The following is a 24,739-nucleotide window of genomic DNA, read 5'->3' on the forward strand; positions in this document are numbered from 1 at the left end:
TGATCGATGGCAAGAAGCTAAAACAAATTTAAAAAATAAAGCTCAAAATAAATTAAATCAAGTGTTGGAAGGATCTGGAAGAAGAAAAAGAAAGAAAGTTCATTTTAGTGGTGGTGGTGTGAAACGGATAAAAAGATCCAAAGATATTTTTGATTGATTAATTATGGAGCAAAGTGATAGTTTTTATCTCACACTTCCTAGCAATAGTTCTATGAAATATTTTCCTCAAAATACTCTTGCTTGTTATACTACTAAATTATATCAACCTATTGTACTGGAGAAGGGAGTGTGGGAAACAGCTGTTGTTGAAGTACATTATACAAGTTCATTTCAGAATGTTTCCAAATATACAAATAATATTTATTATCGTCTCATGAATACAAAAAACTGGAACATAACTCAAATCTTACCAGGCCACTATTATAATGTTGATGATATTCTATCTCAAATTAATCATAAAAGTGATATATTAAATTTACAATTAAAAGTCAAAGCATCAGTGAAACGAATTGAGGTTAATAGAGTAATAAAAGATCAAGAGAAGCATATACAAGTACGCCTATCTCCTGAACTAGCCAGAATACTAGGCTTTGATCATATACAGCAGGAAGATATTGCAGTTGTTCATCATGCTCGTTATCCACCTGATTTACAAAAAGCGCTACCTACACTTATGTATATTTACAGTGATATTGTAGAACCACAAATGGTGGGTGACACCGTAGCTCCATTGTTACGTATTATAAATACAAATATTACAGAGCATGGTATTAATAATGTACATATTTTTGATAATCCTCATTATGTCACTGTGCAACGTAAACAATTTGATCAAATTATTATTGATTTAAGAGATAGTACAGGTAATCCACTTCCTTTCCAATATGGCAGTGTATGTGTAAAATTACATTTTCGTAGACGTAATATGATATTGTAAATTTTACCATGTGTGAATATTAATAGTAAGAAAAGAGAAAAATGCAGTGTGAGTGTATGAAATCAGAATTAGATTTATTTGCTGGTTTACCCACTCAAACCAGTATTATAGGTAATAAAATAGTTCCATATAAGCCTGTGGCTTCGATAACTGATAATGCACCAATAGAATTTGTAGTCCCCGGTCATGGGGATGACTATATTGACTTACCGCACACAATGTTATATGTTAAAGGTAAAATTACTAAATCAGATGGTTCTAATTTAACTTCTGCCGATAAGAAAATCGGCCCTGTAAATGATTTTCTCAATGCAATGTTCAGTGAAGTGCAATTATATTTAAATAATCAACTTATTTCCTACTCTTCAGATACATATCCATATCGATCGTATATTGAAAAACTACTAAATTATAATGCTGAAGCTAAAACAACGCATCTTCAAACATCAATGTGGTTTAAAGATACTGCAGGGCATATGGACAGTGTGGCCGATGCTAATGTAGGATTTAAACAACGTTTTCTTCTCACTGCTTTAGGTCAGTCATTTGAATTATTGGGTTATATTCATGCTGATATTTTCAATCAGGAGAAATTTTTACTGAATGGTGTACAATTGCGTATTAAACTAATTCCAGCTAAACCTACATTTTGTCTAATGGGTGACGCAGATGCTGATGGAAAAGTTGTAATTACAGATGCAACATTGCTTGTGAAAAAGGTTGATGTATCAGCAGCAGTTAAAATAGCACAAAATAAAGTATTACAAAATCCTAAATGTAGAATAAAATATCCTATAACAAAAGTGCAGGTGAAGACAGAAACTCTGCCACAAGGAATTATGGATAGTACACTTCCAGATCTGTTTTCAGGCATAGTGCCTAAACGTATTATTATTGGTTTTGTTACTAATACTGCTTTCAATGGTGCTTATCAAACAAATCCATTCAATTTTCAACATTTTAGTATGTAATTTTTTACACTGTATGTTGATGGAAATCCAATGCCCTTCAAACCTTTACAACCAGATTTTGATAATAAGCTATATGTACAAGCATATTCTACGTTATTTACAGGTTCAGGTATTTATTATTCTAATCAAGGTAATAATATTTCACTCGCTGAATATCCTAATGGTTATACTCTACTGGTGTTTGATTTAACTCCTGATTCAAGCGCCAGTGCTGCATTTCATACTAGTCCACAACGGCAAGGAGGTGTACGTTTAGAGGTTCATTTTAAAGAAGCACTGCCATCTCCTGTAACAACAATTATTTATGGTGAATTCTCTTCAGAATTAGAAATTGATTTCCAGAGAAAAATATATATTAATTAAAGAAAATGTTAAATACAATTGAGCTTTATGAAGCATTACAACAAAATTTGCCTAACGATCATTTTATTGGTGTATATGCTGCTGATGAGTTTATTCATACATTTCCAGCCGCCATAATTATAAACACTGATTCTAGTGATAAGCCTGGTGAACATTGGGTTGCTGTTTATATATCTAATATGTGTGTGGGAGAGTATTTCGATAGCTATGGTATACCTCCCTATATACAACATCATATAAGGTTTTTAAAACGAAACTGTCTGTATTATACATGGAATAATAGACGTATTCAAGGTGATTTATCTCAATTTTGTGGACATTACTGTTTCCTATATCTAGCATGTCGTGCATCTGGTTATTCATTACACGATTTTTTAAACAAATTCTCACTTACCACTATTGATGCTAATGATATTATGCTTTGTTCATTTATGAGAGTATGATGATGTTATTTTTTTAAACTCCGCCATTGCCGGTCCCAAGCCCTGGATGAGAAAGGAGGAGGGTTGGGGGTGTTGCTACCCCCGTAAAAGAAAATAAGCCCTGCTATGTTACATTAAAATAAGGGTTGGAAACGAGTACACTTCTATTCTCTGCTATGTTCAAATAGGGGTGGAATACACCCCCGTAGTCTTATGTAATTTCTGCTATGTTCAAATAGGGGTTGGAAAATATACCATACTCTAAATAAGGGTGGAACGAGTCTTATGTATCTGCTGTGTGTTCATAGTCTCAGTGTAATTTCTGCTATGTTAAAATAAGGGTTGAAAAATATGCTCATAAAAGGGAATAAATTCACCCCTAAAATGGAGGTCGTAAAAGACCGTGGGCTCACGGTGTACGGTGCTCTATATGTTATCTGCTATGTTAAAATGGGGGGTTGAAAAATATGCTCATAAAAGAGAACGAGTACACCCTTGTTATGTTACATACTCTTATGTGTTATCTGTTCTGCTGTGTGTTACGTACTCTTACGTTCTGTTGTGTGTTCGTAAGGGTTGGAAAATATGCTCATAAAAGGGAACGAGTTCACCCCCTAAAATGTGCTCGTAAAAGAGAACGAATACACCCCCTAAAAAGTGCTCATAAAAGGGAATAAATTCACCCCTAAAATGGAGGTCGTAAAAGACCGTGGGCTCACGGTGTACGATGGTCAATTTCCCAGGGGCTCGTGAGTTGATTAATGTTGGCCAATGCTGTTCCAGATCGATCCATTTTCTACTACTTATATATATATATATATCGAAAACGAAATAGTGCGGAAAAATTGTCAATTGATGTTGATAAAATATTGTAAAAATTTCGTCACTGAAATCGAATATCTTCCGGTGGCGAATCGCCAAAAAATAATGTGTTTTTATAGGGTATGCAAACCCGCCGTACACACCACCCTTTTGTGTTTCTACGGTAAATGAACAGACGTATTACCTATATTTCTTAAGCAGTCTATAAAATTAAAGAAATAATTTCTAGGTAATTTAGGCAGATTTGGAACCATAATATAGCCCATTTTAGCAAAACAAAGTGTTGTATATCATATACTGTAGTTGTGGTTTCATATAAGGTTCTAGCAGTGAATTAATACGCCAATAAATGTGGTCATTGTTCATTATAAGTTTTCCTTCAACACTCTTTTACCTTTAAAAAAATTCTCGTACTGCTTTATACAGCTTACCTTCCTTCTCTGCGTAAGAATTCAATTTGGGCTAGTAAATTGATAGTAGCAGTATTAAAAAGAAACAACGTTAGTATTCGATAACTTTGTTCGAGTGTGGAAGACGATTTTTTCAAGGAAATTTTGCGGTGTTAACAATGTGTTTCAGAATTTATTTCTTGGTACGTAGTTGGTAAGTGTATAAAAAGTTTGTGAAATGTAAATTAAACTTTATGTAATGTATGTGAGATCTGTATTTTATATTAATATTGAAACTAACCATGCCGAAGACAAGAACAATATTAAGAACAATTTACCCCGCGTTCGGACATTCACCTGAGCTTTCAGGTGTATAGTTGCCCGCAAAATCAGATGTAATGGAGCATTATTTTCAATTGCTAGAGCCTGAAAAGTGTGAGAAAGGGCATGATCAATCTGTAAAGAAGATGGCGAGAGACATTGCTCAGTGTGCGAAATCTGTTTAGGATAAGGCTTCCATCCCTACTGTGTCGTTAGAACGTATAGTTCAGCTTCTACTTGCCTTGCATGGAAAGTATACAAGAAGTTTGTTAAATCTGAGAAGAAAACGAAAGCTTCTGCTATTGTCCAGTAAAAATGGATATATTTAAACAAGATTACACAAAGTTCTTTGATATATGTTCCTGTAAATGTCATGAACTTTCCATGTTCTCATGTGAATTGAGAAAAAAGTACCTAGGAAGGAGTGGACATTACTGCAAGGTCAGAGAACAACACGAGTAGGCAGAATAAAGGAAGTTGCCTACGAGAAGACTTTAATACTAATCGTACGCACTAAAAGGAAAACATAGGAGACAACCCGCGAACAGTCTTACACATCACAAACGAGTACTTCTAATGAACTCCAGACATCATCTTCTGATGGTGATAAGTTAAGTGTTGATGATTACTTTGTGAAACAACAGGATATTGAGAAAAAGAAGCAATCAGCAATGACATGTCCTTAGACCCCTCGTTATGCTGGCAGACCAATTTGGAACATCTGGTCGGGCAACTGCTTTCATAGCAACAGCTATATTGCAATCTTTTGGAATAATTGACCCAAAGAATGCTGGCCAGATGATAGACCGCTCGAAAATCCGGCGAGAAAGGGAAAATATACGACAAAAGGAAGTGCTCATGGTCAAGCGAAAGGTTCTTATAGGCTTGTACATTGATGGTCGTAAAGATCAAACTCTATGCAGGAAAGAGACTGGAGGTCGCTGGTTTTCAGTAAAAAGATACTCTACTTGTAAAGATGGAGCTAAACACGTGTGGCTAACGAGAACTTTTTCAAGGTACATACCAAAAAAGGAGCGGCAATTGGTTCAAGAAGTAACTGTTATTTCGCACACCCGGAGAATATACTGCTTTCTGTGGATGACAATGAAAGACTTTACGTCAGAAAAGAGGCATGGAGAAAGATAGTCAATGCAAGGGGAAAGGCTAGGAACGAGAAGAGTAGAGATAATGACAGTAGCAGCAGTAGGAAGACGAAACAAGGAAGACCAGCTAAAGTAGACAATGAGTCACATGTAAAAAAAATGCTACCAAAGCTCAGTTTCAATGCAAACGATTACACGGACTTTCTTAATTGGGAATCAATTGAAGTGACGTATCCTCCAGCGCTGTCTTGTTTTCCAACAAAAAACGTGAAATCTACAATAATAACTGTGAACATCCAGGCATAAGAAGAGCTTTGAAATATTCCTGTCATGTTATGAGTACAGAACGCTGCGTGAAACCTGCAATAGAAGCACCTGCAGCAGTTTGTGGCAGAGATGGTTTTATCAGACTTAAACTAAAATCCCGATCTGTAAACCCAAAAGTAGAAACAGGGCAAACTATGCTCTGGAGAGAACTAAAGATCTAATTTTAAACGTACGTGTATGGATGGTAGGGTGGGCGTGGGAGAAGCCCGACCTGCATCCACGTTCTCGTCGTAGGTCCTGGGTCGTTTCACTGAAATAAGCAGAGAGATGCAGAAAAATATGTATTTTGTATTACGTACATTGTTATTTTGATCAAATTGACTATTTGTGATTTCAAATGTGCCTAAATCACGCAGAAAATATTTCCTAAATTTTATAGACTGCTTTCGTAGAAACACAAAAGAGTAGTATGTACGGCGGGTTTGCATACCCTATAAAGACACAAAATCTTTTTCGGCGATTCGCCACCCGAAGATATTCGATTTTGGCGACGAAATTTTTACAGTATTTTATCAACATCAAATGACAACTTTTCCGCACTATTGCATTTTCGATATATATAAAAGTGATTTTTTGCTCTGCCCTAATATTTCATGCCACTGACGCATACTATTCGGAGAAAGCAAGAGACGTCTGGCTTCTTATACAAAAAGCCTTTTATGGGATGAGCACATCGTATGAATGCCCGTCATAGTCTATTATGCAGCTTTGAACAGATTTACAACTCGAATATTGAAGTGTTGTATTGTTATGGAAATGTATCCATTCATTAGTTTATATATATATATATATATATATATATATATATATATATATATATATATATATATATATATATATATATCACTGTTTAGAGTTGTATTACTATTATTTTGTTTTACTTTTATTTCATAGTTTCAGTGAACATGTATGCTTGCTGTCCTGAGAATTTTTTCTCAGTTAATAGTTTACTTACACGTATTAATAAACAATGCAAGGCATTGGCAGGTAGCAATGAGTTTGTTTCACCTTTCTTGTTGCACTGTGTGTGCGACAAAGCCATATCGGTGAAAGCGCTATCAGTGTTTAATTTAAATGTTTGTGTTCTATGTGTTTTATTTTCCTGGTAATTTTATGGATATTTGATATCATATGGAAATTGTTGAGGACTTCAGATAATCAAAGGCCACCATGGCATGCGTGTTAGTCATTTCACTACTATCTATCTACTGTAGTGGCCGCAGACTCGCAAATTCTTTTTTTGCGAATATTTTTTTTTTCATTTTTAAAACTGCAACAGAACTTGTATTTCATTTACTTCTTTTAAAATACAAATTCGTGTTGAGTGTTGTCCTCTTCTCTTAGTTGGAACGAAAGATTTTTTTGTTCTTCCCGTCTGAGCATCCGAGTTTCCCCTTCTTGACCTCCGGGTCAACCGTCTGGTAGATAACATCACTCCCTCTGTAAAGGGAGATGTCTGGCTCTGTGTCTGACATATATGTAGTCTTGTATTAGTTATATTATTATTATTATTATTATTATTATTATTATTATTATTATTATTATTATTATTATTATTATTATTATTATTATTATTATTATTATTATTAGTGGTAGAAGACTTTTAACGAAGTCCATGTAATCTGTATGTTTAAAAATCTTTTCATTTTTGCTTCTAAAAAGATTATTTTTCTGTCCTCAAACTGCAGATGTTTATATATGTTATCTTAGAAGAGTCTACAGAATAAATTATAGTAAGATGATCCTTGGTTCAAACATATATAAAATCTTTGTTTCTTAGTATTTAAAATCATTTATGTTTTATATTTTAAGTGATTCAATGTATGAATTTTAAGTAATTCAATGTATGAACATTGTATATTTCGATGTATACCATTCTGCCCAAGTTTGGGGATAACACGTACAAGAACACGGAGTACATGTACACGCATGCGCACCAACATAATCTTCTCTTTCCATTTAGCGCCACCCAGGCATCCTATTGTAAACCAATCTTGGTGTTAGGGTTATGACGTGTTGCAATTGCTTTTCTCTCCGCCTCTCGGAGAAGCGCTTTTCTCAGCTGACTTTGCCCTTAGTGTCGTGTGCACACCAATCAGCTTTCTTTTCAGGCTGCTGGCTACTCTTGGGTTCCTCTCCAGGGAACTTTTGGACTACCACGCATGTCCAACCTCTAACCTCACGGTCTGAGTGCAACGTTTGCACGCGTTACAATCATGCACACGAGACGTAAATTGGTGCCGTGTGCACAGCCGACCGAGCCCTTTAAAAACTCATGTTTTTGGCTCGATCGTCGGACAACGTCCCTTTCCTGAGGCCCCTCAAGGTCATGCTATCTAGACGGAGTCCGCAATGTCTTAGGCACGATCTAGCCCAGGATTTCCGAGCAAGTTCCTAGTTGTCCTAGCCGTTATTCTGCCTCTTACTCTCTTGGCTTCTCCGGAGGCCAACCTACTCTCTTGGTTCCATCCATACCTTATCCTAGTGGCTAACTTGGCACTCTGTTTCTGAAAGCTTGACGACAGCCAGGGGTCTGCCCATAATTGCTGGTCGGCTTAGGAAACTGACGGTCAAAGTTACCTCCTTCGAACTTGGCAATCTACTTCTGAAAGCTAGCTCCATCCGGGACCTGTGCGCCCAGAAACTGCTGGCGAGCTTAGGAAGTTGACGGTCGAAGTTCTGTCACTCCCCTATTTGATGTTTGTTTTGACAGACTCTAGGCTCATTGCCTAGCTGGCCTAAAACAGACGAAAATCAAATAGTTACACCTTTTGCACCTACCCTTCTACTAGGACTGACTCGTGCCCTCCCAGTCTAGTGAAGTTTTATTTTATTTTGTGCTTCTCTGTACAGTTGAGTGACGATTGGAACCTGTCACGTAAGTTACACTTTTTATACCAACACATAACCACACTTACTGCCCCAAGCTCGTGGACTTGTAAACATTAGGAACAATAAACTGCAGGCTTACTGCAAGGAACTTTATTTCTGAGTTTTTGCTTTCGAACGATATCCCCAGGAGTTGGTAACTATCAAGTTTTTGTCGAGATAACGACTCCACCGTTCTCTAGTTAGAAGTTAAGTCTTGGCCGAGGCCATCGCTGCCTTGTAAAAGCTAAGATCTTCAGATTGCTTGTTAGCTGAGTTCCTGTTCCAGTATAACTTTGCCGCTCGAGTTATAATTGGTGATTTTGCAGAAACTTTGTTGACCAATTAGGAGTATTTTGGTTAATTACTAAACTCTCTTGTGTGGGTGCCGGTCTACGCAAACGCATACCGAAGGCCCGCCACATTACATATTGTTGTAGTTCTTTGTAGTTGTGACTACAGACTGCTGTGAAATCAGTTTTGTACTGGCCATGGAAGATGCATGCCAGCGGTACCAGTGAGCATATCTTTTACGTCAAAAATTGTGGTTCATTAATATAGTTCTTAACTCATTATGTAATTATGAATATATTATAATAGAAATATTTTCAGTGTACATTAGGATTGCAAAACATGTATTGTACTTGTTGTTTCTCAAATAAAAGAGCGAAAGAGGCTGAAACAGTACACTAAGTTTTAAATTTATGAAACGTTATCATACTTGCGGCACCTCAAAGCATGCTCCGCACTAAATATTTTGTCTTTTCCGCATCAAAAGGTAACCGCTCCACTTCGTTCCACGCTAATGTGCAAATTCTTCAGTTAAATGGATACAGTGTCAGTGACGTAACAAGGCCAGGCGGGGTCCCGGGGCAGACATTGACCAGGGGCCTCCCTCAGAAAAAGCAAAATGTTGGTCATCACCTTTTTATTTTTCACATACAAGTACTTCATCTAGAAGTACCATTTTGAGGTACATATTTTAATAGCATTCAGTTTTTAAGTTGCATATTGTTTGTAAAATTATATTTTTTAACTAGACAGAAGAAAAGATAGTAACCTTAATCCTGGGAAATTCATATAAATAAATAAATTTAAGTAAAATATTATAAGAATTTTCGATTTTTTTAAAAAAAATTAATTACTTTTCAAGCAGGATGAAATAACTTAAAACTTGGCAGAAGTTTTCAGCATTTATTTGATGTTTTCTTGAACAACATAATGTAAATTATACAAATAAAACATCAAATATAGAATTTGTAGTTAACTTACAAATATTTTGCAGTCTGTGCAATATATAAAACTCGTATTGTAGCTATAATATAGACTTATACGTATCACTGAATATTACAAAGAAGCCAGAATGGAAAATTGTGTTGGTAAATTACAAAATATTACGGTACTTCAGGGACGGCATTACATGGAAACCAACACCCTGATGGATGACCTCGCCCGCCCATCCATCCGCCCACCCCAACAGAAGTAGAATAATGAAGGTGACATCCTGTATTTCAAAAGCAATAGATATTATTAAAAAATAGATAAAAAGCAATAGATTTTTTATACTTTCGATTGTAATGTAATAGGTTCTAGGACTCTGTTTAACTCTGCAATGAACAATAATTTTAAGACAGATACTTGTAGTAATACCTAGGTATAATGATGCCAAACGTCGTGATTACTGAATTAAAGTTTAACACACACACACACACAATCGTGCTATTGAAACGCCGGTGTTTGTATGTGCTGCGCTGTGTTCCGGTTCGATTCCCAGTGGGAACACAAGTGATTTGGATCCTACTCTAGGTCCCGTTCTTAGGAAGTTATTATCGTTCCATGGAAGACTATGGCAAGCTATCATGAGCTCACTTTACCCAGGGACCTTCGGGCAGAACACTTCATCATCATAATGATCTTCCACTAATTGGTCATCGTGTCCTTTGTATATTACTGAGGTGTCGTCAGTGATACTACACTGAAATGACGGCTTCTAATGTACTGCCTTCTTATGGTATTCAATATATAGTATAGTCTATTTATGGCATTAAGTATCTTCTGAACCACTAACAAAATATTTTTTACCCGTTTATCTTAGGTTGCAGCTTCTGTGGCTATGAAGAAAACGTTTAGAGCAGTTATTCTAACACTTGCTGAGATAAGTAATGAAAATCGCAGTCAGTGTTCTGAAGCAAGACGTCTATTGAGTGAAGTGAATTTTCAGTTTGTGTTCCAACTCAACTTGTTCACACTTTTTCTTGGAAAGTTGAAAAGATTGTCAGATTATCTACAAAATAAGTAGAGCACACTGGCTGATGCTGTTTTAGTTACGAAGGGTGTAGTGGATTATTTTATTGATATTCGAAACAGTCGAAAAGTTCGAAAAAATTTGGAATGAGTCTTTGAGTCTTGCTGAAAATAACAGTATGACTCTAACGGGTCCAATGTCCAGAACACAATCACGGACCAATCATTTACGTCAGTATATTATGACTGAGCAAATGTCAGTTGAGGAAGATAATATCCAATCCCAAGAAGACTACACACTTAGGATATTTCTTCCTGTACTTGACAGAATACTTGTAGAAATGCATGAATAGGCGTTTTACAGAAAATACAGGTATTCTATGTGGGATAAGCAGTCTTCACCCTAAAATTGAACACTTCCTCTAATTTGAGAAAATTGAACCACTTGCACGTCATTATGGATGTGATCTCGATAGTGTAAAGGTGGAACTGAAACTTCTCCCGAAAGTTTTGAAACGTTATGAGGAGGAAAAGCAATGCAAAATTCCTCCGTTTCTCAGTTTACTGCAAGTGATGGGTCATTTCAAAATTGCTTTTCATGAAATTCACAAATTAGCCGTAATTGCTGTCACCATTAATGTATCTAGTTCACCATGTGAGCGTTCTTTCTCGTGTCTTGTACGGGTTAAAACATATCTAAGAAATCGAATGGCAAACGGTCGCCTAAGCGATCTTTGTTTCCTTTCAGTAGAAAGAAAACTTGTAATGAATATTGCTGTAGAGGATGTGGTAAACGCATTCGATGCAGGACATAAAAAATCGACGCATGGCACTTCATTAAAGTGCAGGTATAAAAGTTTATTGTAAGCTTGTTCGTACCATGTGATCAGCCCTTGATAGTTTAAAATACATCGTTGTTTCTGTGGATCATGATGAAGTTTTGTTGATTGCTATTTACTTCTTTATCCAATATATATATATATTGCTAACTTGAGTTTCAGTTTCAAATATTTCTGTTTAAGGTATGATCAAACAATCATGCTGTCGAATTTCCCTATTCTTTTAGTAACATAGGTCTTTGCTGTTGCATGTAGAGATCACGTTAAAAAAATCTAATGTGCACAAATTAAGAATATATGAGAGAAAATATAAATGACATATTTTTTTGACTCTTGCTTTCTTGTAATAACTCCTTCAAAAACAAAAATGTTTGCAGTAGCCTATTTTATCCTTGTTTTACTTTACCTAGTTATTGTGTATTTTGTCATTAACGAAATGAAGAGTCTTATCTGTCAGTCTGTGTTGTTTGAACCTTTTATTTCTATGTATTCAGGTGCATTCTTGGAGGGAGAGGAGGTAAAGCTATCTTGAACTTCATCGACTACACAGTAAACACCGTTATTATTGTTTAAAAAAACTAGAAGTAGAGGTAGTGTGTCTGCCACGCGGAATTCGGTAGGTCGAGCATATAGCCACGAACTCCCGCAGCCCATCCTAAGTCCTGCATTCTGCAGTCCCACCAGGCGAATGTCGGAATTGTACCTTCTATAATGCCAAGACAGCTGTTTTGCACATCTTAGCTAACTAAAGAGTATAAAAATTGAAACTTAATTATTGTCAAAAAAATGTCTACATTGCCCAATTCTCATTTTCATTGTCCGCCCAACCAACAACTAGGTCCGCCTCTTTCTGCCCACCCCATCAACATTTGTTACTTGTTGAAGGAACAAATAGTTGCAAACTTAAAATACATCCTGCAAACATATATACAGTATCAGAATTATTATAATTACATGTACATTAACAATAGGGCTTTCACAAACATATTATTTAGCGAGCTATGATGACAATTTAATACTAAAATTATTCAAAAACTATTTAAATTAGGTGTTGAAAGACATATACAAAAAGATCATTCGAAAGCTCTTCCTTGCCTTATAAGTTTGATTCTGTTTTGTTGTTCACTAAAGTGATGAAGGAAGCAGGAGCTTCCGAAACATCTTTTTGTATATGTCTTTCAACTGCGGTGTTTTCATAGTTTTGAAAGAATTTCAAGTATTAATAGGGCTTTCAATTTACTTAAAAACTCTTTTTCTTGCCTTCTTGTCAGCAAATGCATCAATTATTTATATTTTAGAAAAATTTAATTGTCTTGCCCTGTGGTTTTCAATTGAAAGCAATGCTAACCCAGAAAGTCGTTCCTGACTCATTGGAGTACGTAAATAGTTTTTAATGAGCTTTAGCTTGGAAAAGGATTTCTCTGCCTTTGCAACTGTTACAGGTATTGTTAGGTACATAAAAAGAGCAGTACACAAATCAGGGTAACTAGACGCTAAAGTATTATGTTTTATCAGCAACAACAGATCTGCAAACTCTTTGACGTCAGTGATTTTTCTAAGTTGGTCTTAGAAAGATGTTCTGACTGATAAAATTTGTGCCGGAAAGTGTGGTGAAACATCATTGGAAAATGTCTCCGAAAAATTAATAACTTCTTTTCGGAAATCGTTGTCAGAGCCACTGGAGACAAAAGAAGGCTGAATGTCTACGATTGATTTCATCCCTTTGAATCGATTATGTAACTGGGAGTAAATGGTGTCGATCATGGGCAGGAAAACAGATACCCTGAAGCAATCTTTTGGATCTGTTAAACTCTCATCTTCACATAGCTCGTCAAAATGTTTTCTCATATTCTTCGCTCGCTTGGTGGGAAACGTGCATGCAATTCCCGAACAGTGTATCATCATCATCATCATCATCATCATCAAGTATTTACCCTTTTTTTCTAACATAGTCATGCGCTCCTCTATATAAATCTTTGCTTACCAGAAGCTAATGAAAAATCACTCCTCGCATTACTGGAACAGTAGTAAAAAAAATAATCAATCTTCATATGTTTCTCTTCACCTCTTCTTTCCTTTCTTTCTTCTTTCTACGGTTTGCTGCGCCACTTAGTTTACCCATTGTTTAGCAATAATTTCATACCAATTAAACATATGAGAATTGAACCACGAAATGCGTCGTTAACATTTACTACCTACCTAGGGATCAGCGATGCGTGGCCTCTTGTGGAAACCACATTAAAAAACTAATTGCAGAGGACATTTTGCGGCACACTTTAAAATCTACAAGTTTTAGAAAAAGGAAAACAAGTTGAACTTAGCTGACTCAGAGGTACCGTGGTCAGGGTGTGCAGACTGCAGGACGCATTGACCTCGACATGATAAAAACTGCTTTTAGATTCTGACATTACAGGTGTGTGCTGACAACAACCCCCCCTCTCCCCTGGCGGAGGGTGGAACGAGGAAATCCTTGATAACAATCAATCCGGAAGGCAACAAACCATAAAATAGTGTCTCTTTCTCGTTTAAATCCCGACCTCTGCTGCTGTTATTTCAAGGAGCTTATTCTAAGTAAAAAGCATGTTTATTTTCATTTTAACATGACACACATCGCGGGTAGTCTTGATTTAAAAAAAGGCCGTCATCACGTACTGAGCAGGGAGGTCGAAAATGTAGCATTATTATCACGTTTTTTCAATATATATATTTTTTTCGCTTTCCCAAAATACTTTTTGTGACAGACTGAATTTCGTATTTGCGTTTTTCATTTACTTCGACGGCCCCCAAACATTGAGGCCCTGGAGCACAGCCCCGGTGTATTTACGTCACTGTACAGTGTGCGTTTTGCCCTTCAGCGTGTGTAAAATTTCTGCATCAAATATCACATATTCGATGTTATACAAGCGTACAAAAATATACTGTATTATATAAATACTATTCACAAGTGTAGATCTTTGTATTTAACATTGTAAACATTTGAGATACAAATATATTTAGTTTACTTTATATTGTTTTCATGTTTGAAGCTTCCTTCACAACTATTATGCAATTTATTATGTATGCTATGACATCTATAAACTGAAAACTTAATGAAATTATTACATCACATATGGTTTTCGGCATTTGTTCTTTACTTCTACGTGCCATTCGAGGTGGCACATTGCTGAACTTACAATTTACACACATGAAAATGCATTGAAGGACATCCTATGTACCTCATTCATATGAACCAGTATTCTCGAAACAGAAGGTACCTACAGTATTCGTGGTAATTGCAGTTGAAACGTTTCTGCACAAGATGTGCCTAAAGAGCAGGTTGTTCGTAGAGTTCACAAAGGATAGGACCTGCAGTGAACCTGGAATACCACACTTCAGATACATATTGAACTTCATTACGTCAACTGCTTGTGTGACCACTCTAACCAGGTCACAGGTATACTTTTAAGATAACCTGTTTATGTTTTGGAGACGCTATATAAACTGTTCTGCGTTATCTTTGGACATCATCTGAGATAACTCCCTGTCGCCGCCACCTTGTCTTTGCGGTCCAACTTCAGATCCGTATACATTCATATGGGGTGCCCTTCAATATATTCCCTGTAGTGTTTTAAGGTAAGTATGTTTATATCGTACTGAAGAACGAACTTCCGACTTTAATTTATTTTCTTGCAGAATTATGTTGTCTCCGAACCACCAGCATTTTTCTCAATTCCATCAGGTGAATACCTGGAAGTATTTATGATGAAAGCTTGACCGACTCTTAGATTTTCGTTTATCGACTTTAGCGACATCTCCAAAAAGCATAAAATAAATATGTAATACCCTCATTTACAACATTAGGGGTTTCTCAGCAACCGTTATGTTTTTTTTCTCATTTTCGAATGCACTCAGATTGCAGAACATAAGTCGTTTATAACAGTTCTGCGAGAGCTAGCAGAAACAAACTATCGTTAAGATGCAATAACCTCTTACCTTTCGAAAAATTCAGGAGAGACAACAGGCTGTTCCTTATTTCATTTTAATTTGAATCTACGAAAGTAATGTGGAATTTGAAGTGGTTGACAAAAGATTTGCATGGAACATACAGAACTTCCACGTAATTAACTTCTCAGTGAGTTACCCATATACAGGGTGTTTCAAAACAACAACGACAACGTTTGGGAAGTGATTCATGAGATCAAGATAAGACGAAAAGTATAGGGCAACCTGGGTGCACAAATACTTCCTTTCAGAGTTATAAGCTGCCGAAAACATGAAAAAATGAACTTTAAAGGTCCATAGCTCCAATACTATGGGACCTACCGTAGTCAGGTCAAGACTTTATTTAGGAATTAGTACGCGCCCTATCCTAAAGTCCATGTTTCAGCATCCTACGATACTTCCGCAACAATTTTTATATAGGTAGTTAGTAAGTACTTCAAATTATATGGCTGTAGTCAAACTGCCTCTATAAAAACTGTTGCGTGAGTATCTTAGGATTCTGAAACACGGATTTTTGGATAGCGCCTACATTAGTTCCTAATTGAAGTCTTCGGTAAGTCCCATAGTTTTGGAGCTGTGGACCTTTAAACTTTGTTTTTTTCATGTTTTCGGCAGGGTTTAACTGCAAAAGGAAGCATTTGTGCACCCAAGTTGGTCTATACTTTTTGTCTTATCTTGGTGTCAGGAATCATCTCCTTAATGTTGTCGATGTTGTTCTGAAACACCCTGTATATGAGGTACGACGTTGTGTTCATTTCATTTTTATTCAAGATACCATTTCATACAGATAGATGACAATGTTTTTTTTTTTTTTTTTTTAACGGAACATGTGATAGTAATTACAACTGATTATTTTGGTTTAGTTTGAAGTTACAGCATCTTGCCGAAATATCAGAATTATATTTTGAAAATATCTCTCTCAATGGGTAAGATTGTATGTATTGTGTAAATATTATATGTTATGTATGAATGCCAGATGTGTTACTACGGACTACTTCCTTCTTGCAGGAAATTTTACTTTCGGTATTATGTAAAGTAGCACAGAATTCGTGTTTGTAGAACTTCATATTAATGCTGCTACTTTATCCACCTTCCATGCTACGTATATTTTTTTTCATAGTATTGTATAAAGATAACAAGAAAGTTCTGTGGAAGTCTGTGTTCAATTAGCGCTCACGCCGTGAGTTCAATGCGAATGGAGATAAGGCGAAGGTCACTTGTTGGTGTGGGTATATCCAACATAGTACCTGGTTGTGACAGTTCAGTTACACCGTGAACTTGCGTAAGGACAGAGTGAATACGAGACCTCCACAGAGCGTCATAAGGGCGTGTATGCTGTACGAGTTCAAACTGGTGTCAAACGCCGCTGCAGCGGGGCGGAAGATATGGCAGATCTTTAGTGAGTGTGCCATGACCAGGAGGATAGTGCAGTGGTTGTTTAACAAGTTTAAGGACGGTGCCGAAACTCTCGAAGACGCACCACGTGCCGGAAGACCAACACATGTACAAAATGAAGATCTTCAGACAGCAATTGAGGCGAACAGTGGCCAGACAAGTGAGGAACTGGGATTACAATTCCCAGTGAGTGAAGAAACTAATCGACAGCACCTCCATCAACTTGGGAAGCACTACAAGTTGGGTCGATGGGTCCCACATGATTTAACTCCGGGCCAGAAGGCAACCTGTGTTTCTTTGCTGTCTTGTCTGAGGAAGGAGCCATTTCTGGACAGGTTGTTGACATGTGATGAAAAGTGGGTCCTGTACGAAGCTTCACGGTACCGTCATCATTAGTTAATATTCCATGAACCGGTTACAAAACAGCCGTAACCAGCACTGCGCCAGAAGGTCCTCCTGTGTGTTCGGGAACTGGTCGCAGCATCGTGCATCGGGAACTCCTATCAGTTGGGCAAAGCATCAATGCAACTGTGTAACTTACTGCCAGCAGTTGAGCCGTGTTCAAGAAAAATTCAAAACACTGGAACCAGAACTTCTGAATCGCAAAATTGTTCTCCTGTTACAGGACAACGCTAAGTCCCACGTGGCTAGGACGACCCGGGACACCATTCTACGCCTTGAATGGGAAATGCTATTACATCCGCCATACTCCTCGGACGTTGCACCGTCCGATCATCACCTGTTCCATTCCTTGGATAATCACTTTAGAGGACTCCAGTTCAAATCCATAGTAGAGGTGCTAAATGCACTTCATACCTTCTTCGCTTCACGGCACACCAAGTTCTATCGTGATGGAATCCATAGCCTTCCAGAACATTTGCAGAAGGTCGTCGATGCTGATGGATACTATTTTTGATCTTCCAGGTACGTCTTAGATGACATATCGATGTTCGAAGGTGGTGAGTGCGAAAGTGACAACTTTGTTGGTTACCTGTATACATATTACATGGTTAGTGTATCTATTACATATTGTGCAGAGAGGCTAATAGACAATGTTATGAATATAAGTTAAACAAGCATAGTAGACCAATAAATGTTACGTAAATCTCTTGCCTGTAATGAACAATGCAAAATAGGTACAGTACACACGAAAAAGAAAGATTTATCGAAATCATATAAGCAGCATTAGAGGTTTGTATTGGCAATCCCACGAGGATCGCGGTAGCTCAATGGCCCCCCCGTTCACCTCTGGTGCGTGGGGTCGATGGTTCGATCCAGGTTCGCGACAAATGGGCTTCGTGGTGAACAAACACCGTGTGCATGGGTTTTTTGTTTTCTTCAATGACGTCCCACCTCTCATTCTACTATCATTCACTTGTCATTACCATAGTCTCTATTATCCTAAAAACATAAATGTGGGACGTTAAACTAAAGATTTCATTTTTCTTTGATATTGGGAAAGGTAATATTGCTTTCTATCTTGCAGAAAGTAGTTTGGAAAAAATGAAATCTTTAAGTTTTAGGTCCCACGAATTTGCCGTGTAGGCTAAGGGAGACGATGATGAGAGTAAATAAAATGGTGCAATGAAGAAATGGGAGGAAACGAAAGAACCCCGAGAAAACCTACACACATTTTTTGTCTACTACAAAGCCCACTCTGCGCGAACGGGAATCGAACCAGGGATCCCCACATACCAGAGGTGAAAGTAGTAGCGGCGCTAGACTCGTAATAGCATGGGAGCAAGAGGGGAGTCGAGGCAACCACTTGTTTTGTTTTGAATATTGTTATTATCGGTTGTATATATTATTATTAATAACCGGTTGTACATAGAAAAATAGGGGTTGAAGATGAGGCGGGAAAAAATATTGGGGTGGTCGTCGCCTATCCTTGCATCCTGTAGCGCTGCCACTGGGTGAAAGCTCTACCACTAAGTCACCCTGCCCCCAAAAGTAATTTGGAATAGCTAATGCGAAGCTGTAATGATGTTTATTGTCTCGATAAATTTTCCTTTTTTGCACAGTTCATTATAGACAAGATTTTAAACCCTGCTTTGCATGATGCATTCTACTGTTAGTACGTATTGCACGTATCGAAAGTCCGCAGGAAACCTCGTTCATATTTTACGTACTGTACATGTTGTTACACACTGCTTTGAATACTGCATACGAAGTCCAGAATGTACTGTAATACGGATCAGCAGGAGGACACAACATTCATTGAACATACATACGTAAATATCATACAATCCTTCCTCTTGGAACGTCCTGAAAAGAGAGATTTCTGGTCCTGTTGGGCAAGAGGTCACCACAGGAATTTCTTTCTTGACAGTAGCACTCTTACGTACAAGACGTATGTGACGTACGATGATGCAGGAGAAAATTCCATGCAATTACATTACGATAATGTTGTATCATCCATCCTTTCCCTCTGATACACCTACCTGCTAGGCAGTAGCGTACCCAGGAATTTATTTCGGGGGGGTCCAAACTAAATATGAAGGTATTTTATATTAAAATTCCTGAAATTGCCCCTAAAATTAGGCTAAATTTTAAAAAAGTCGAAATTTCGGGGGGAGGGGGTCCGGACCCCCGTGACCCCCCCTGCGTACGTCCCTGCTGCTAGGGCTGATACGATAATCGAGTAATCGATAACAATTCGATAAAATTTCAAAACTCGTTTCGTCGATAAAGAATTTTAATTTTCTCGAGCTTTCGAGACTCCCGAAATGTTCAAGACTCTCGAAATGTTCCAGACTCCCGAAATGTTCGAGACTCGAAATGTTCGAGACTCCCGAAATGATCCAGACTGTCGAAGTGTTCGAGGCACACGAAACGTAAGAAACATTAGACAACTTCGAGACACTCAAACTGATCGAGAGTCTCGAATTGTTTGAAAACAGCAAATACAGAAATATATCAATATGATCGCATTTGTCGAGTCGCTTGAATATTTTGAAAAGTTCGGGATTACCGGAGTGTTCGGAAGAAACTATGTATTCGAGGTTATTATAGTTGTATATAATATGTATTACATATATGCTGGGTGTTCATTTTAAAACTTCTCTCCTTAGCAATGAAGTGAAGTAAAAGTTTTTCTCTCCACAGATCTGTACAAGGCTTAAGCAGTCTGTCAGAAGAGAGGAAGAGCAAGAGAAAACGTGCATCACCCGAATGGAATTGGACAATTAACTCCAAGACACCATTAGTCTTACTAATAGTCACTTTGCCGATTGCGCCAGTAACGGGGCAGGCAGAACAATAACTTTACATATGATTTCGAGGTTTAATTTAAAGTTCTGTATAGAGACAGCTACTGATATAGGTAGAGGTAAGGAAATTCGATAAGGCCGAAGACTTATCAAACTTCCGTTTCGAAAATTTACTATATGGCACTCGAATGCCTTCGAGTATTTGAGATTGTCGTGAAACAAACCTTGAGAAGTTTAGGTGCGAAGCTCCCTATTAACATATGCCAACATATTGGACCGAAATCCGGGTGTCGAGATACACAATTTTTATCCACACATAGCTCATGTAATAATAACAATTTTAGCATGGGGCCAATTTAGAGTGCATTCTCATAAAAAAAAAAAAAAACATTTAATTTTAGGTAGAGCGATTAATTTGTTAAGATGGATAGTTTTGATTTCATAAATAAAACTAGAGATATCAGATTAGATAATTACCCAAACTGGTGCTGTGGCCTTACGTCAAAATCGATAACAACTGTCATATTGAATTTAGAAGTTAGGTTATGAATTGAATGAATTTGGTAACGAAGTCGAATAATAAAAGTGTGTTATCAATTTGTAACCAGCATGTACTCACCCAGATTTTGATCAGTGAAGATTTGAGAGGTTGATCCTCCTTCTCTGATGGTCACTTCAAAACTCTCTCGAGTTCACTATTCTTTTGTCCACCCAGGGGCGCCGGAACCGGGGGGTAAGGGGGGCAGTTGCCCCTCCTGAAATTTTCTTAATTTTGCTTTTTATGGTAATGTGAAAAAATTCTCTATTCCAGATTCATCTTTCTCTTTGAAACAAGGGACCGGGCGCTTTTTCTGTCCCCATGTTAGACAGAAAGAGTTAGGAAAAAGAATTGAAAATTCTCTTTATTTCCATTGGTGTACATTCTCAAAACACTGTAAATTCTTTAAAAATTGTTGTTTAAGTAATCGTAAGTCTGCAATATGAAACGAGTCGTCGAGCGAGATTTTAAAGTTTGAAAAATAAAACAGTATAATGAGCAATAGGACATTTAGGTCCTAAATACGTTTTCCATAAAGTTAAATTAATGTTCTTACAAACAATATGCAGAGTGCAGTAAGTTTTATAGTGAGGAGGAAAAATGTATAAGATAGGATTAATAATTCAGAGCACATAAAAAATGCGAACTCCATTATCGTTCCGTTTGTTTAACCCTTTCACTACCATTTTTTCGGAGTGAAAAACATTAATATATTTAAGTTGTTTTCAAATATATATATATATATATATATATATATATATATATATATATATATATATATATATATATATATATATATATATATATAACATTTTCCGCCGTTTCGTTTTTCGACGAGGGAAGGGTGGGACATTATGTATCGCACTTATATTTTTACGTGGGACCTATATGTCCCAATGGTAGTGACATGAAAGATCATCTTGTATTTTCAATTATGATACGTATATTGTCAGAAAAACAATTGAGTCGTATTTATGATTACAAATATCTTACATTTCGGCATCCTTTTCCAAATGACAGTACATGCAACCACTGCTTTATCACATCGTTTCTCAGTTTCATTGTTCACGTTCACTTCCACTACTGTCTATTTGATAATGTTCATAAGAATTCTGTTAACCATTAGCAGGCTTCTCTTTACTAGTGGAACATCGATTGATAGCAATAACATGCGGTAAATTACCACGGGTCCTTTGAGAATGTATCGTGGGACACATATGTCCCAGTCATGGGCGGCGATTAGGGGGGGCAAAGGGGGGCAGTTGCCCCCGCACTTTTCTGAAGTAACCAATTAATGTATATAGTTTCATCTGGAAATGTAACGATTTTGTATGTGTTACTGATTAATAGGAAAAAATGCTGCCATATAATATTTGCTGTTGCGTGAATACGTATTGGTTGTCTTCCCGTGGAGTAAAGAAAGCTACAGTAATTGCGTTTTAATCGCCACAGAAAATAACCCCAAAAAATAACCTATTGGAGCACAATTTCAGCATACTTTCATTTCTTCTTACAAGGGCTCGATATGTTAGTGAGCCGCTTTGAAGCTAATCGAAAGAACATTATGCAAAAAAGTAGGGCCTATTTCACAAGTTATTCTTTAATTGCACAAAAATTGACAGTTCCTAAAATGTCTTTTCTTCTTTCTAAAGTAAGGAATATCGATTAAAAAGAGCGTGATAAGAAACAACTTCTACCTTTTCCATTGTTTTGTAGTGTAATATACGAGTGAAGTGTTGTGTTTAAGGATGTACGAGTGTATATACAATAAAATTTAGTAAATTGAACATAATTCTAGGTTTTAAGTTTATTTTGTATAACTGAAGTGTGGATTGATTCTAAGTATTGTTGTGTTTTGATGTGTTCCAAGGAAGTGAAAACTGCACCTAATGGCAACGAACATATTTCAAGAAGTTGCAAAAGCAAATATTTCTTTAAATGTCGTAGAATATGCTTGTAATATTTACTGCCTTTCATTTTCTAAGAGTAATAAGATACATTTAATAGCATGTGTGGAATTAAATATTAAGTTTTTCATTAATCCTCAGTTTCAATATAACTTTTGCAAAACAAGCATCATTATTCATTACTATGATTAATATTATCCTTTCTATTTATTTGTTTTGCAAATTTATTAAATAATCTGATCACACAATTTTCCAGACAGAATTTTAAGATGTTCATGAGCAAGGAATCAAATCTCTTCTTACACTTTCGTCGTTTAAGAATACAAAGGGCTAGTATCTACTTGCGTTGTTCTTCTCAATTTACTTAATAAATTATTATATACGATATACGGTATTTTAACTGAAAATATAGTATCCTATTAGTTATACAACCTTTCGTCAAACAAAATGTTAGAAACAACCAGGAAAACTAACATTTATATACAAATATTCAGATCATGTCTTGCCCCCTCACTTTTAACGTCCAACCGCCGCCACTGGTCCCAGTGGTAGTGAAAGGGTTAAGATATGAGTGCAGAAACAGAACACCTGTTTCAGCTATCCTTTCATACCAAGTTCGTAAACGAGAATAAGGAAGACAGTCACTGCTTATAATAACTAGTAGTCTTAGATATTTAGCTCGCAGCAGTGGACATTTGCATAGTACGGATAATTTGATGTCGCTCCTGGGTGAAAGAAAAATGGATGTGCCTGTTCTCAATCAATAGATTAATCGACGGGATAACTGGCTTAGTGCTGATTGATAGAATGAAATTTTAAAGATTATGGGACATGCAATGAAGAGAGACTTGGTAGCAGAAGTTAAAGAGTCTCCATTATATGCAATGTTAGCCGACTCCACGACTGATATTTCAAAGAAATAAAAGTTGTCTCTGTGTGCGCTGTATTGACTCTGATTCATCAAACCCAACAAATATTTATGGATCACCCCACATGGCACAAAATCGGAAACAGAATTCACGATCAAAGATATTCTAACGAAACTTAACCTGAATGCAGAAAATATACGCGAATAGTGTCATGATGGTGCAGCTATTATGTCAGGACAAGTGAATGGTGTGCAAAAGATAATTTCGACTCAACATTCGAAAGCTGTATACATTCAATGCAATAATCATGCATTAGATCTTCCATTGCAGGAAGTAGAACGAAAATGCAAATCTTTGTGTGACGTACGGGCCATAGTGAAAGACGTTTGAAACATCAACCTGGATTCCAGTGTTGGGTAAGTTACTTGTAAAAATGTAACGCGTTACAAGTTACTTTACTTTCTCTTAAAATGTAACGCGTTAGTAACGCGTTACTTGCCCCCCAAAAGTAACTGTTACTTTACTTCGAAAGTAACGCGTTACTAACGCGTTACTTTTAGATCCGAAACTTTAAAAATGTGAAAAAAATATAACTTCAATTTTCCTGACTACTATTACTACCGCTATTATTATTATTATTATTATTATTATTATTATTATTATTATTATTATTATTATTATTATTAATTATTATCATTATTATTATTATTGCACGTTCTGAATCGCTTTATGTAAATGCAAGGACAAATTTTTACTTGATATATGAACATTTTCATATAATGTAACATTGATAAAATGCCATACTTCGTTACTCGTACGGACGGACACGAGCGAGTGCGAGCGAGTTTTCTTTGACACGCTATTCGACTAGAAACAAACATCTTTGAGCTCGACTTGAATTGGGGTCGAGTTTCGAGTCGACTAGAGCCAAATCCGGTGTGTAGTTTCGAGTACATTCTTCAAGTATATTACATAGACAGTATAATTATTATCAATGACACTACTACTACTACAACTTCTTCTTCTTCTTCTTCTTCTTCTTCTTCTTCTTATTATTATTATTATTATTATTATTATTATTATTATTATTATTATTATTATTATTATTATTATTATTATTATAACAACACTGTATATAAAAAGAAAGGCGGTTTGCATTTGAATACTAAAAAAGTAGTTGATTGCCAACCTTGGTAGTCGTGAAGTCTAGGAGTCAAGGACATTGCTCACGAGC

The sequence above is a fragment of the Thermobia domestica genome, chromosome 15 (genome assembly GCF_964235325.1).
Source record: "Thermobia domestica chromosome 15, izTheDome1.hap1.1, whole genome shotgun sequence".
NCBI lineage: Eukaryota > Metazoa > Arthropoda > Insecta > Zygentoma > Lepismatidae > Thermobia > Thermobia domestica.